Source organism: Macaca nemestrina, chromosome 10, assembly GCF_043159975.1.
Source record: "Macaca nemestrina isolate mMacNem1 chromosome 10, mMacNem.hap1, whole genome shotgun sequence".
NCBI lineage: Eukaryota > Metazoa > Chordata > Mammalia > Primates > Cercopithecidae > Macaca > Macaca nemestrina.
Window position 1 is genome coordinate 14287132 of NC_092134.1, and position 12890 is coordinate 14300021.

The 12890-nt window shown below is 41.8% G+C and overlaps 1 long non-coding RNA gene across 3 annotated transcripts in view; it reads right to left on the reverse strand.

The window, feature by feature from the left end:
- Positions 1–12890, reverse strand: part of LOC139356516 (uncharacterized) — a 58928-nt gene that overhangs the window by 15916 nt on the left and 30122 nt on the right. For all 3 annotated transcript variants that reach the window (XR_011608482.1, XR_011608484.1, XR_011608483.1), the window contains exon 2: positions 12245–12361. This is a non-coding gene — a long non-coding RNA (uncharacterized lncRNA). The remainder of the gene's footprint in view (positions 1–12244; positions 12362–12890) is intronic.

Below are 12890 nucleotides of genomic sequence, written 5' to 3' on the forward strand. Positions count from 1 at the left end.
TCTCAGGTAGCTGGGATTACTAGTGTGCACCAACATGCCCAGATTTTTTAAAAAATTTGTTTTGTAAATGGGGTCTTACTATGTTGTCCAGGCTGGTCTTGAACTCCTGGGCTCAAGCAGTCCTCCCATTTTGGCCTCCCAGGATGCCTGCATTACAGGCATGAGCTTACCTGCTTACCCATGCTTACCTGCATCTTTACCCATTCTTACCTATTTCTGTTCTTCCTAAGAGTAAAAGTTAAATGGTGTTTGCTCTGGCTTCCAGATCTTTGCACACATTATTCCTTCTGCCAGGAGCATTCTTCCCTCATTCCTCTCACTCGCTTACTTGTACTTATATTCCCAGTCTCAGAGATATTTTTCTGCAAATTCTTCTTGACCCTCTCTGCACAACTGGCATAGACACCATGCCTAATCATCTGTTTAGTAAACTTTTAGCCATCAGTAGACTGTGCAAACCTTGACAAGAAGGCCAGGCCTTGTTTCCCATTATATCCCTCATTGTCCTATACAGTGTTCTGTGCAGTGCATACAAGAAGAGCTCAATAGATGCACGTTGGATGATGGCAGAGCTCTTCCTTCTTTCAAGTGCCAGCTCCTCTCCATGTGCTATTGATACCAATTATTCCTACTTCAGAATGACCTTGTTCTATCAATTATTCCTTCTCACTCCTACATATTCAAGCTCACCAACTTGACTATATCCTCACCCACAACAAGAAATTCTTGTTTCCCCACCCTAAAGAGCACTGTCATTCGCTCCTGCCTTCCCCCAAGAGTAGAAGCTTCCCCCAACCTTCTACTGCTCAAATATCTAGAAAATATAGTCTAGATTCACTATTTCTATTTCATCATCTGTTACTTCCTTTACCATCTGGCTTCCATCCACACAGTTCCATCAAAATAGCTCTAATGATCCCTGGAGACCTCCCAATACCAAATTCAATGGTTACTTTTCAGCTTTTATTCTATTTGGCTTCTTGGTAACATTCGATGCTGTTAACCACCTGCCTTCTGCTTGAAACTCTATCTCTTGATTTATGCAGGAATAATTCCTGGCTCTTCACTTACATCTTTGATGGCAATTTCTCATTTACTACTCTTAATCGAACTTCCTGGGTATTTCATGCCATTTTACAAGGGAATAAAGTAAGGCTACAATAGGCTACATGATTGTGAATATGTTCTTTTTCAAAAGTCTTCATCTGTTGGTGATATTCACTAAACTATTTTTGAGTGAAATGATACAATACCTTGGAATTGCTTTAAAATACTCCAGATGTACTGTGTGCAGTGGCCAACGCCTGCAATCTCAACACTTTCAGAGGCTGAGGTAGGAGGATCACTTGAGACCAGGAATTAGAGACCAGCCTGGGCAACATAACCAGACCCCCATCTCTACACAAAATTTAAAAATTAGCCAGGTGTGGTTGTGCATGCCTGTAGTCCCAGCTACTCAAGGGGCTGAGGCAGAAGAGTCACTTCAGCCAGGAGTTCGAGGCTACAGTAATCACACCACTGCACTCCCGCTTGAGTGGCAGAGTGAGAGCCTATTTTAAAATAATAAATAAATAAATAAACTACTCCAGATATAGTCAACTATTATTCATATAATTTTTAAAGGTAAGTATAGTTGAAAAATAAAATAAAAATTATATGCCTTACTACTATTATTCCACTTTAGAAACCCAGGTCTCCTTAGAACTCCTAAAACCAATGGTTTTTCTACCACAAAGATGGACGTACTTCAGGTGATCCAGGTGAGGGCTTAGTCAGAGTCAGGGCTGATAGAGTTTCTGCCTTATTCACGGAAGGCAATGAACTACGGAGTCTCTGTTCTCAGCAGACTTGGCATTTTGGCTTGGCCCCTGCCAGGATCCATACATGGGCCTTGAATGGCATGTTTGTCCATGACAAAGTGAACCTCTCCATGTCTGTAAACATACTTAGAAAATAGACTTCAGAGGTTGCAGTGAGCCGAGATCGCGCCATCGCACTACAGCCTGGGAGACGAGCAAGACTTCGTCAAAAAAAAAAAGAAAAGAAAAAAGAAAGAAAGAAAGAAAGAAAATAAATAGACTTCTCTAAGAGAAGTTGTAACTATCAAGGAATTTTAAAATGTGATTTGTAAAGAGAGGCAGCATGGTGCCACGGTGAAGAACCCAGGCTCTCAGGTGAGATAGACCTGGATTTAAGCCCCTTCTCCATGACTTACTGGCTAGGTAAACTTGAGCAAGTCACTGGGGACCTCAGAGCACCAGTTCCCATGATGCCATTTGGGGAGAGCAATTTCCTACCCTGCAGGATTATGGAGAGGGTTAAAATGTAACAACTAGAACAGAGTAGTTGTCCCTGAATTCTTATTGGGAGGTGGTGGACAAATGGGAGGCAGGGACACCATGGTCCTTCGTGGCCCCTCTTTCTTCTTCCTGCGCATCTCATTCACTCAGGATGATTTGCAGTTGGTGGCAAATCCAGCCCTGGGACCAGGGATCTGAGACTAGTGATAAAACCGTCAGCCAAGATTTGCTACATCTTTTTTTTCCACCCCCTAGTCTCCCATTAAAAATGATTTGTCGTTAGAACAAAACATGGGAAAACAAAGGTGATTAAAATTTTCCCATATTAAATACCTGTGTGGCAATGGCGGGCCCGAGCTGAGAGCTCTGGAAAGGCTCTGATTCATCCATCTGGAAGGGGTCTGAGCATCTGGCAGAGTCGGGAAGTGAGTAAGAGTCTGGGTTTGTTTCTCTGCTGCCTCATTCCTAGCATCTTTCTTCTATCTCGCTGACTTCCTCAATTGACTCCATTAAACACAGATTACAGGTATCTGGGGCATGGGGTGGGCACCACCATAGCACTGGGAAGGTAGGAGGAAGATAGCGAGGGAGGGTATGTTCTACCCTCCTACCCTGCCTTCCCCGAGGGGAAAGAAATCTCATAACTTTCAGAAATGTGATAGATCTGTCAAAAATCCATGAAGTCAGTTGCATAGGTTATGAAACTCACTTCACAGCTTTGGTTTCTCTCAGAAACCTTTTGCTTCCTTAAGTCCTGAAGTAGATTAATTGCAAAAATATCTGCAACTTTTCATCCCTCTCTGCACACCTCTTGCACAGTGACCTGACAGCTCCTCTCATCAAGAGGCAAAAACTCTTTTCCAATCCTTGATATGGGCTAGACTAATGACTTGTTTTGGCTAAAAAGAATGTGTCAGAAGTGAATGTATGCAAGTTTCAAGGTTAGGCCTCAAAAGGCTGAAAACATGCACATTTCAACTCTCTTGGAAAAAGCTTGGCGCACTCTACTGGATGATGGGAGATACATAGCCCGGTTACCACCCCTCATGCCGTCCAACAGCCAGCTGACTTCTAGGCATGTAAGCAAGGCAATCCTAGACTAGCAAGCCTCCACCGACCGCAACCTGACCACAGATTCATGAGAAAACCCAGCCAAGATCAGTTAATCTTGTCTTAGACCAGTAGAACTGCCCAGTTGACCTGCAGACTGGTAAGCAATAATAAATGCTATTGCTTGCAAGTTACTTAGCTTAGAGGTGGTTTGTTAAGCTGTGAAACTAATTGACACAAACTTGTGTGACTTAACATGGCCACATCTTGCTGATGTGTGCCCTACCCCCTGCAAATAACTTTAACCAATTATGTCTTCAAATTGAAAGGTGTTTCCCCCCCCCCCCCCAGCTTTGTAGAATCTGGGAAGGTCCTTGGTTAACGTGAAAAGCCCTAAGAATTCAGACTACAAATATTTCTTCTTGAAGGATCTAAAGTGTTCAGTCACCTAAGGGCTGAGAGTCCCTGGCCCTATCAAAGTCAACTGAACATGATACACAGGGCATCTACTATCCCACTCCAACTTACTGCATTGGTTTCTTCTCCTCAGGGTGCCTAAGAAATTCTGGTTAATAGGAGAAAGAACCAAAGGTAGAAGCAAATTTGTTTATTCATACTCACAGAGCTTCCTCTTCCTCATTCAATCACCAAAGAAGGGAAGAGTTGACCTGGACTGGTCAGGCCAAGGACGTGTTATTGGGGCAAAGGTTTCACTGGACTGAAGTTGGCAATCAATCTCTCACTCTCTTCCTGTTCCTCCTCCCCCTCTTCTTCCTTCTTCTCTTCTCTTCCTTCTTCTCTTCTCCTTCTTCTCGCTCTTCTCTCTTTTCTCTTCACGAGATTGGAAAAGATACTACCACCTCCCTCTCAGGCAAAAGGAACATTTCCCCTGCTTTTTTGGAATCTCAAGGGAAACTAGAGTGAGGCCCACAGGAAAGACTCTGCTTGTTTAGACAAAGAAAGAGATCCTCACGGCCTCCGAAACTTGGAGGGAGAAAGAGTGGCTCGGGAGCAGGATTCACGTGTTCACTTGATGGCATGCATGCTCTTGAGAGTACCCTTCACATATCCACTCCAACTCAAAGACCTGTCCAGCAGGCCAGGTGCAGTGGCTCACACCTGTCATCCCAGTACTTTGGGAGGCTGAGGTGGGCAGATCACTTGAGGCTGGGAGTTCAAGACCAGCCTAACCAACATGGCAAAACCCCATCTCCACTAAAAATATAAAAATTAGCTGCTCATGGTGGTAGATGCCTGTAATCCCAGCTACTCATGGAGGCTGAGGTAGGAGAGTTGCTTGAACCCAGGAGGCAGATGTTGCAGAGAGCCCAGATTGCATCACTGTACTCCAGCCTGGGCAACAGAGTGAGGCTCTGTCTAAAACAAAACAAAACAGAACCTGTCCAGGAAATGCCTCCTCCAGAGGACAAATATGACAGGGAGTGAAGGATGAAGGGGGGAGTGCCTAGGAAAGTCTTGGACTAAAAAGAGAATAGCAGGCAGGCTGGGTTACTTTAAATGCTGATGATGAAGTTGAGAGAAATGGAAATGGCATCAGTGATGTAGACTTGGAGTTGAAGATAAAATTGCATGTGTTAGTATTCCTGTAGAAATATTAGGCTGTAACTACAATGTGTGAGATGGTCTCTCTTAGACATGAAAGTATTAATCATACACTGACAATAAAATGAGTAAATGTGCACACATAAGAAGAAATACTTGGAGTTTTTCCCTAAACAGAAATCTTTCACCAAAGCAGAACTCTTCCTCCTCAAATCCATCTCCATTCTGCAACTCTTAACATTATCGGGGTTCTTACTTCAAGGCAATGTCACCATTTTCTGGCCCTTGCTTACCCACACTAACCTTCTTTCTTTGCACTTCTGTTCTGCTTTTTACCTTCCAGCCTTTGTTACACCTTGGGAAACACTGGTTCACTCCTTCCTCCAGATTTTTGCAGACATACCTGGGGCATTCTATTTCCCTAACTAATCCTTCATATTGCAGCTTAAATGTCCCCTCCTCTAAGAATTAGGGTCAGGGGACCCTCAGACAGTCCTGTTTCTGCAGCTGGGTTATTCCTGGACCTTTTCTGTGTAATACTGCTTACTTCCCTGTAGACATAGAGATGGATACATTGCAGATACAAATTGTCATTTGGGGATCACAGCACCAAAAGATTTGGGCTACTTCATACGCATGAGATAATTTCTGAGTTACAACGAGGGGTCATGCCCATGAGATAATCCCTGAGTTACAACAAGGGAAGGAACAAAATCGTTTGAGCTATTCACTAAATTCATCTTGTTTTACATCACAAAAATTTTTGTTTGCTTGCTAGTTACTTCTATCACAGTCTAGGAGAAGCCTGCCCAAACAGAAAAAAAGTTTGTAACTGGGTTTTATCACTATCAATTATCCTGGTTACAAAGTGGAAGGCAGGTCATTTGTCCTGGGGAAGGAGCAGTGAAGTAGAGGCCAGGTTGTGGTCAAGGAGTTTCACCTGGATAAAAATCTTGTTCCATCCCATTTTCCCAAGATCTAGGCAAGACAAGGGAAATAGGCGTGCTTTCATTGTAGTTAGACCTTTGAAATTTTGTAAGAAGAGAGCCTCATGAGCAAAGAGTTGAAAAACCAACGGGGTAATAATGGATTATTCTTAGTGTTACCTGCAGTAGAAAATAAAAGGATTTGTTCATCGTCACTTGCCATCAGAGAAATGCAAATCAAAACCCCAATGAGATACCATCTCACACCAGTTAGAATGGCAATCATTAAAAAATCAGGAAACAACAGGTGCTGGAGAGGATGTGGAGAAATAGGAACATTTTTACACTGTTGCTGGGACTGTAAACGAGTTCAACCATTGTGGAAAACAGTGTGGCAATTCCTCAAGGATCTAGAACTAGAAATACCGTTTGACCCAGCCATCCCATTACTGGGGATATACCCAAAGGATTGTAAGTCATGCTGCTATGAAGACACATGCACAAGTATGTTTATTGCGGCACTATTCACAATAGCAAAGACTTGGAATCAACCCAAATGTCCATCAGTGACAGACTGGATTAAGAAAATGTGGCACATATATACCATGGAATACTATGCAGTCATAAAAAAGGATAAGTTCATGTCCTTTGTAGGGACATGGATGCAGCCGGAAATCATCATTCTGAGCAAACTATCGCAAGAACAGAAAACAAAACACCACATGTTCTCACTCATAGGTGGGAATTGAACAATGAGATCACCTGGACACAGGAAGGGGAACATCACACACTGGGGCCTATTGTGGGGAGGGGGGAGGGGGGAGGAATAGCGTTAGGAGATATACCTAATGTAAATGATGAGTTAATGGGTGCAGCACACCAATATGGCACATGTATACATATGTAACAAACCTGCACGCTGTGCACATGTACCCTAGAACTTAAAGTATAATAATAACAACAAAAATAAGATTTGTTGCGTGGGGCAGTGGTGATAGGGGAAGGCTGAACTGATAGGTTACTGTCGCTTGGTGTTCTGAACTTTTTTCTGACTGCTTTACATAAAGAAGCAATTAATGAATGCACAACTGTCAAGAATAATTTGCCCTGAGAGACACACCAAAAAAAGAGAATTTTAGACCAATATCCCTGATGAACATCAAAGTGAAAATCCTCAATAAAATACTGGCAAAACGAATCCAGCAGCACATCAAAAATCTCATCTACCACAATCAAGTAGGCTTCATTTCTGGGATACAAGGCTGGTTCAACATATGCAAATCAATAAACGTAATCCATCACATAAACAGAACCAAAGACAAAAACCACATGATTATCTCAATAGATGCAGAAAAGGCCTTCGACAAAACTCAACAGCCCTTCATGCTAAAAACTCTCAATAAACTAGGTATTGATGGAACGTATCTCAAAATACTAAGAGCTATTTATGACAAACCCACAGTTAATATCATACTGAAAGAGCAAAAACTGGAAGCATTCCCTCTGAAAACTGGCACAAGACAGGGATGCCCTCTCTCACTACTCCTATTCAACATAGTGTTGGAAGTTAGGGCCAGGGCAATCAGGCAGCAGAAAGAAATAAAGGATATTCAATTAGGAAAAGAGGAAATCAAATTGTCCTTGTTTGCAGATGACATGACTGTATATTTAGAAAACCCCATCGTCTCAGCCCCAAATCTCCTTAAGCTGATAAGCAACTTCAGCAATGTCTCAGGATACAAAATCAATGTGCAAAAATCACAAGCATTCCTATACACCAATAATAGACAAACAGAGAGCCAAATCTTGAGTGAACTCCATTCACAATTGCTACAAGGAGAATAAAATACCCAGAAATATAACTTAAAGGGATGTGAATGACCTCTTCAAGGAGAACTACAAACCACTGCTCAATGAAATAAAGGAGGACACAGACAAATGGAAGGACATTCCATGCTCATGGATAGGAAGAATCGATATCATGAAAAAGGCCATACTACCCAAGGTGATTTTTAGATTCAATGCCATTCCCATCAAGCTACCAAATACTTTCTTCACAGAATTCGAGAAAACTACTTTAAAGTCCATATGGAACCAGAAAAGAGCCCACATTGCCAAGACAATCCTAAGCCAAAAGAACAAAGCTGGAGGCATCACACTACCTGACTTCAAACTATACTACAGGGCTATAGTAACAAAAACAGCATGGTACTGGTACCAAAACAGAGATATAGACCAATGGAACAGAACAGAGGCCTCAGAAATAACAACACACATCTACAACCATCTGATCTTTGACAAACCTGACAAAAACAAGAAATGGGGGAAGGATTCCCTATTTAATAAATGGTGCTGGGAAAACTGGCTATCCATATGCAGAAAGCTGAACCTGGATCCCTTCCTTACACCTTATACAAAGATTAATTCAAGATGGATTAAAGACTTAAATGTTAGACCTAAAACCATAAAAACCCCAGAAGAAAACCTAGACAATACCATTCAGGCCATAGGCATGGACAAGGCTTCGTGACTAAAACACCAAAAGGAATGGCAACAAAAGCCAAAATAGACAAATGGGATCTAATTAAACTAAAGAGCTTCTGCACAGCAAAAGAGACTACCATCAGAGTGAACAAGCAACCTACAGAATGGGAGAAAATTTTTGCAATCTACCCATCTGACAAAGGGCTCATATCCAGAATCTACAAAGAACTCAAACACAATTACAAGAACCCCATCAAACAACCCCATCAAAAAGTGGGCAAAGGATATGAACAGACATGTCTCAAAAGAAGACATCTATGCAGCCAACAGACACATGAAAAAATGCTCATCATCACTGGTCATCAGAGAAATGCAAATCAAAACCACAATGAGATACCATCTCACACCAGTTAGAATGGCAATCATTAAAAATTCAGGAAACAATAGATGCCGGAGAGGATGTGGAGAAATAGGAACGCTTTACACTGTTGGTGGAAGTGTAAACTAGTTTAGCCATTGTGGAAGACAGTGTGGCGATTCCTCAAGGATCTAGAACTAGAAATACCATTTGACCCAGCCATCCCATTACTGGGTATATACCCAAAGGATTATAAATCATGCTACTATAAAGACACATGCACACGTATGTTTATTGCAGCACTATTCACAACAGCAAAGACTTGGAACCCACCCAAATGTCCATCAATGATAGACTGGATTAAGAAAATGTGGCACATATACATCATGGAATACTATGCAACCATAAAAGGGATGAGTTCATGTCCTTTGTAGGGACATGGATGAAGTTGGAAACCATCATTCTGAGCAAACTATCACAAGGACAGAAAACCAAATACCTCATATTCTCACTCGTAGGTAGGAATTGAACAATGAGAACACTTGGACACAGGGCAGGGAACATCACGTACCGGAGCCTGTTGTAGGGTGGGGACTGGGGGAGGGATCGCATTAGGAGAAATACCTAATCTAAATGATAAATTAATGGGTGCAGCAAATCAACATGGCATATGCATACCTATGTGACAAACCTGCATGTTGTGCACATGTACCCTAGAACTTAAAGTATAAAAAAAAAGAAAGGAAGGAAGGAAGGAAGGAAGGAAGGAAGGAAGGAAGGAAGGAAGAAAGGAAGAAAGGAAGAAAGGAAGAAAGAAAGAGAAAGAAAGAAAGAAAGAAAGAAAACTTGCCCTTAGAGTAAGATTATCCTTAAAACAGTAGGTTTCCACTTTGGAAGGCTGAGGTGTGTGGATCATGAGGTCAGGATATCAAGACCATCCTGGCCAACATGGTGAAACCTTGTCTCTATTAAATATACAAAAATTAGCTGGGTGTGGTGGTGGGTGCCTGTAATCCCAACTCCTCTGGAGGCTGAGGAAGGAGAGTCGCTTGAACCCAGGAAGCAGAGGTTACAGTGAGCCGAGATCACGCCACTGCACTCCAGCCTGGCAACAGAGTGAGACTCCATCTCAAAAAACAAACAAACAGCAACAACAACAAAATAGTAGGTTTTGCTAATCCTGAATGAATAGGTTTAGGGCTCCTTCTCTAGCCCCACAGACCTGGTGCTCCTCCCAGAGTTCCCCTCATCCCCTCACCCACCACCAGACTAAAAGCATCTTCATGGCATGAACTATGCTTTGTTCACATCGGTGTGGCTGATTCTCAGAACTCATAGGAATGTAACCTGTGCTTCAGGCCCACATTCATGAGAGGATCTGACCACCAGTTTTGTTCAGATCAATTTCCCAAGATTAACCAATTATCGGCTTTGTTCTTACAAGTCAGTTGGCTGAAGTAAACGATCCTGCACTCTATCCAGTTGTTATTCTCTGGTGAGAAGCCAATCCCTTTGGAAGTCCACCTACCTCAGGTATCCAAAAAATGATCTGGGAGCAAATCCCAGGCTTGACACTTACGTGGGAAAGTCACTTACCGTCTGTGTCTCAGTCCCTCATCTATAACATGGGGATAATAATAGTATATCTCCTATAGACTGCTTTCAAGGAATTAAAAATAATCCATGTAATCTTTCGGCTACATGGCAAACCTATATGAGTATTTGCTATGATGACAATGATAATGATGACATTGATTAGGACTTCATTAATAATGCTATACCTGTTCATTCTTGGGCTGTGCCGATGAGCTGGGTAACATTTACAGCAGAATAAGGAATGAATATGAGCCTAATATATGTCTGGTACCCAGTGCCGACTTAAATGTAATTAGCACACTTTGGGCAGGTTGACAGGATGTTTCTGTTTCCTTGTTTATGTTTCCTTCTCCCTTGTCTTTGAGTGTTTGTATCAGCCGGTGATTTGGAATGCACAAGCATTTCCTACTGACAGGAAAGTCAGAGAAAGTGCAATCTTACAGCTCAGATATTAGTTCAGTTGCTCTGAGTCTTGGTGGTGTGATTGATGGGAGTTTTATTGCAAATGTAAAAATCTGCATTCCCTTCCTCCCATGTTGGTACATCAATGTTTTGGTCTCACACAACACGTCCCAGTGCATTGAAGATAATAGACTCTAATGTCCTTGATAGCTGTGAATCAAAGCCAGTCAATGCACCATTGGCTTAGATGACAGAAATGACTGGGTCAATGACATTCACACATCCACCGCCTGGTAAAGACAACAACATTCTCAAAGCTAGAAATGGAGATTATTTGCCAATATAACATTAATTCCACCAACATTTGCTAGACTCCTGTAGCAGTGAGGCTTAAGCCAGCACAGTACCAGGCACAAGGGTGGGTGTACATTCAGTTCTTGTTAAACGAGTGAATGGGTGACTAAATAAATGAATGAAAGTCTATATAGTGTGAATTCACTGAGGAATCCATAATGCTTCCTCATTTGGAAATGGAATTTTCAAAAAGCAATCAAATCTGAAGGAAATTAGCTAGAAGCGATGAATACATGGCAAAAGCCCAAAGATGTTAGTCCAGCTGCTGCAAATATGACTAATGCACAAACCCAAGGGAGTAAATAATGGCTTGGCTGCCAAAAAAAAACCCCTGAAAATCTAAAAAGAGACTTAACTCAATTTCAAGGACAGAGTGTTTGACCATGACCCACAGGCACAAGTTGGATCTTAAAGATGGGTAACCTTTGCTTCAGCTGGTGTCCTTCAAAAACCTTGATGTTATTCTACTCAATAGCAACTGGATTATAAAGGGGTTTAGGAGCCAAGGAACTTATGAAGAGCTTTCATTCTAAGGAAGGAGAGATAGATGGATTCTAGGTTCCATGCTTAGATCCTAGTGGTGCCTAGCTAGCTGCTCTATCCCCTGTAGCTAGCTCAGTACCTGGCACATGGTACGTGCTCAAAAAATTGTTGAGTGCATGAAGGAAGATATCTATAAAATATGCTATCAATCTCTATTACAATATTGTGTGTTATCTGCTTTACTGTGAAAGAAATACATAGTGAATAATGTGTATCTAGTATATCTGTATTACTTTCATGTTTCTAACAGATAACATTTAGTCTATAACCTATAATACGAGATACATAATCAGAAGAGAGACACTTGTGTGGGCAGTCAGAAGAAAGAAAAATGCCTTCAAATCTAGGGAAATTGGGAAAGGAGTTGGGAAATTATGGAAGAGGGGGCATCAAAGGTGGGTCTGGAAGTAAAGGCAGAGCTGAACATTGTACAACCCAGGCTGAGGAAATAGTAGGAAAAAATTTTCAGCGAAACAAAATGATAGAACAATGTTTTTCCAAGTGTATCCTAAAAAAACTCTTTGCACAAAATCACCTGTGGATAAGCATCCTTAGCCTGCTCTGTGAGAGTCTCTGTTGATAGGGCTCATGAATCTGAACTCTAAAAGACTCTATAAGTCATTCTTATGTGCTACATTTTGGGGGAGCCATTTATAGGAAGCACCCACCTCACTATTTAATTTAATCCTCTTGACTCTTCAGGGAGGTAGACATGATTGTTCCCATTTGATGGCAGGTATATTGAAGCTCGAGGAAGTGAAGTGATGTGTTCAAGGTCACCCAGCCTGTAAGTCAAAGAGCTGTGGTTTAAACACAAAACACCAGACATCAAACCTTTACTCTTTCCCACTACTGTCTCCACATATGAGGCTGAAGGATAGACTGTATGAAGGGAAGCTGCAGGTGATGACTTCGAAAGAGTATATTCTGATAATAATAGTAGTAGAGATCGATAAAGGCAATGATAGTGTTTTATATCTTTAAAAAGAAAGAAAGAACATGCCGCTCTGGCTGTGGCAGACTTTATCAGGAGGCTCTGATTAATGAGCAAAGCTCTAACTTGGGCTGCCTAATAAATGCCTGTTATATCACCAGGAGATTTTCATCTCAGCGATACATTGCTATAATTTGCTTGGCCAGCAGTGTCAGTTCTGCCCCAAGTTTGATCAGGCTCGTCTCTGTTTTTCAATAAAAGGGTCGGTAACTACAAGCATCCAGTGTAGCAACTAGTGATCAGGAAATGAGGCCAAAGCAGCCATTAAATAGTCATGGGGAGGCAGCTCAGAATGGGCTGTGAATTCTGGGGTTGGACTT